Here is a 3,641-nt window from a genome sequence, read left to right as displayed (position 1 = left end):
AGCTACTTGGGAGGCTGAGGCAAGAGAATCACTTAAGCCCAAAAGTTGAAGGTTGCTGTGAGCTGTGATGCCACAGCACTCTACCAAAAGTGACATAGTGAGACTGTCTCAAAAAAAGAAAGAAAAAAAGAAAAAGAAGCAAAACAGTGAAATAGGAACGGAAAGAAACTTCTTCAATTTGTTTCAGGTACCTACAAAATCCTATGGCTCATATCATACTGAATTATGAGTTGTGAAATACTGAGTGTTTTTACCTCTGGGATCAGACAAAATGTTTGCTATCACCACTTCTATTCAAAATTGTACTAGAGGTTCAAGCATGTGCAATAATGGCAGAAAAAAGAAATAAAGAGAGTATGGCTTAAAAATGAAGATTTAAAAGTGTTAGTTGCAGAGAACATGATGTGTACACAGAAAATTTACACACAATCTATTAGGACTAATTGGTGAATTAAGCAAAACAAATTGTTTCTATATATTAGACAGAAAAAGTTGGGAAATTAAATGTAAAAACCACATCATTTACAAAAACAACTCTAAAGTATCTGGAAATTAACTTAGCAAGTTATTGTAGTGAAAGCTATACAATATGGAGCAAAATAAAGACATATCGTGTAAACCAATGTATTTTTGTTGACTGCTGCAATAAGGGGCCTAAATTTTTTTGTACTCCTCTGATCCCACATGCTCTTACAGATGCCCCAATACTGAGTTGGAGCTTGATCATGTGACTTCCTCTGGTCAGTGGGACAGTAGATGTGATACAAGCAGGAACATGGACAGGGCTGTGTACGTGTTTGCTCTCAGCATACTTTGACTGCCACACGACAAGTCTGAGCTGGCTTGCTGCCATATGAATGGCCATTTAAAGAAGGCTTCAAGTTGACCTTTTTTTTTTTAAGAATCTCACTTTCTTGCCCCCTGCGTAGGGTGCTGTGATATCATAGCTCACAGCAACCTCAAACTCTTGGGCTCAAGTGATCCTCTTGCCTCAGCCTCTCGAGTAGCTGAGAGTACCCACCACAACCCCTGGCTATTTTTTAGAGATGAGGGGGGTTCTCACTCTTGCTCAGGCTGGTCTCGAACTTGTGAGCTCAGGCAATCCACCCTCCTCAGCTTCCCAGAGTGCTGAGTTTATAGGTGTGAGCCACTGCACCTGGCCTATATCGACCTTTCTGTCCCAAAAGAGGTCAAGTACTTTTCTTTCCATGATACTCTGTGCAATGCCAGTGACAGAACATGAGCCATTGTCTATTTAATCCTGCTTGCCTGTTAGGTCCATGAGAGTGAACCTAACTCCGACGACTGTAGTGAAAGTCCCTAGCCTTATGCCCAGCACATGTTACGGACTAAAAACTTCATAAATAAAGAAATGGTTTGGATCATGAAGGCTTGCTTTAAGCCTTTGACTTTGCCAATAATTAGCTCAGTAGCCTTGAATCACTCTTGTTTTCATAAGCTTCACTTATAACATGGGTTACTGTGAGAAACGATCTTTATACAAAATTTCCTCTTCCTCCCATTCTCTTGCCTGCTCTCTACCAGGCCTTCCAGAACTATCATAAACTAGCAGGGTGGATAATCCAAAGAGTATAAGAGTAAAACTTTAGGCCATCAATCGGAGATTAGCCCGACAGGGTTCAAATGCACCTTCTGCCTTACTCCAGAATTTATCTTGGTTTTGTTTTTTTTTTTTTTTTTGCAGTTTTTGGCTGGGGCCCAGTTCAAACCTGCCACCTTTGGTATATGGGGCCAGCGCCCTACTCCTTTGAGCCACAGGCGCCGCCCTGGAATTTATCTTGTTATAGTTTGTTTCCATTTGGTCTTCCCCACTGGTCTTCCATATTTTCATGGTCGGGATCCAATCTAAATCATCTTTGTATCTCCAGCACCTATCAGAGTATCTGGCATAAGGCAGTCAGTCAAAAACTACACATGGAGTAAATAGTTACACATTTTGCTGTAGGTGACCTATAATTCAATTTGTAAAGAAGCTTTACAGATTGTGGGGCTTGAGAGAGCAGTGGTCTCATCCATGAAACCCCATCTAACAGAGCTAGTTTTGGGGAAAAGATGAGTTCTGGGTTAACAAGGGGGCCTCTGGTACTTTGTTCCTTTATTTGACCACTTGCTGTCTAGACATCCGTCTGTTAAAAACACCTTTGATATAAATAATTCTGGATAGAACATCAGGCTTGCTTTTCTCTCTCCAGAGCAAATAATGCCGGTTCCTTTGATAATCCAGTGATCATAAACTAGGCTATACTCTAATGAGGGTGTCCTGGGTATGATGGAAGATTAACACCAGGCTATTGTATTTTGATATATCCTGGGATTTAACTGGCTTAAGAATACTACAAAATGGCCAAGTTGGAGTTCCTTCTATACTCATTTCCCTTTAAGAGCAATAATGGCTGTTTCTTGCTTTTGGAGCAAGTGACTATTAGGGACCTCTGATCAGTAATCCAGACAAAACTAGGGGTACAGCAAATGCCCTTTGGACTGTGGAGCAGAAATCATGTCATAAGAGGCAATTGAGAGAAGGTTTAATGAGAAGGAGGAAGATGAGAGTGGTTTTCAAATACTTAGGGAAGTAAAGAAGGAAACAACTATTTGTTGGGTGCCCCCTAGGGTCCTGGTACTCTGGGAGTTATTGCTACACACCTATAGTTTTATTTCTGAAATGAGAAGTGGGAAGAGGCTTACTTTATGATATTAAAAAGAGTAAGGCCATTTGGGCCATTAAATTCAAAACTATAGAGGCATAGTGTCTATTTTTCCCCCTAATTACCAGTAGTTGATCATAGAAAATTTGGGGAAAAAATAGCACAAAGAAGACAAATTATCACATATAATTGTACCATTTAGAGGTAAATGTTACAAAAGTTTGCTTTCATGCATACTTTTTTTTTTTTTTTTGGAGATAGAGTCTCATTCTGGGTACAGTGCCACGGCATCATAGCTCACAGCAACCTCAAACTCCAGGGCTTGAGCAATCCTCTTGCCTCAGCCTCCAGAGTAGCTAGGACTATAGGCATATGCCTCATGCTCAGCTAGTTTTTCTATTTTTAGTAGAGACAGGTTCTCTGCGTAGGCCAGTCTCAAACTCCTGAACTCAAGCAATCCACCTGTCTCAGCCTCCCAGAGTGCTAGGACTACAGGCATGAGCCACTGCACCCAGCCTCTTATATACATTTTTTATTACAAAATTAAAGTTACACAAAATATACTGCTTTATAAGCTTCCTTTTATCATCTAACAGAGTCTAAGCATTTTACTCGTTATAAAATCTTCTTTATCATGTGTTCTATTTCCCTAAGTCAACATGCTGTATTCTTTAACTGAACCTCTATGAACTTCCACCACTGGACAGTTAGGTTGTTTCCAAGGTATCACTTAAAGATGTCCTTGATGAGAGTCACACAACAGGTGGAGGCTTGGCCTAGGGAAACATATTGAATAACCAAGTGTGAAAAGAAAAGGTATTTATGCAGGAATGGGAAGATTCCAGTGGGAAAATCACAACTTTTCTTCAAACATTTGAGGGCTGTCATTGAGACAGGGGTAAGACATGCTCTGTATAGTATCAAATGGGAAGATTTAGAAACAGTGGGTGAGAAGGTGGGGTGGAGATTAATCCA

This window comes from Otolemur garnettii, unplaced genomic scaffold, assembly GCF_000181295.1.
Source record: "Otolemur garnettii isolate 467f Iridium unplaced genomic scaffold, OtoGar3 scaffold00180, whole genome shotgun sequence".
In the NCBI taxonomy this organism is placed as follows: Eukaryota; Metazoa; Chordata; class Mammalia; order Primates; family Galagidae; genus Otolemur; species Otolemur garnettii.
Note: the sequence above shows the minus strand (reverse complement) of the source record.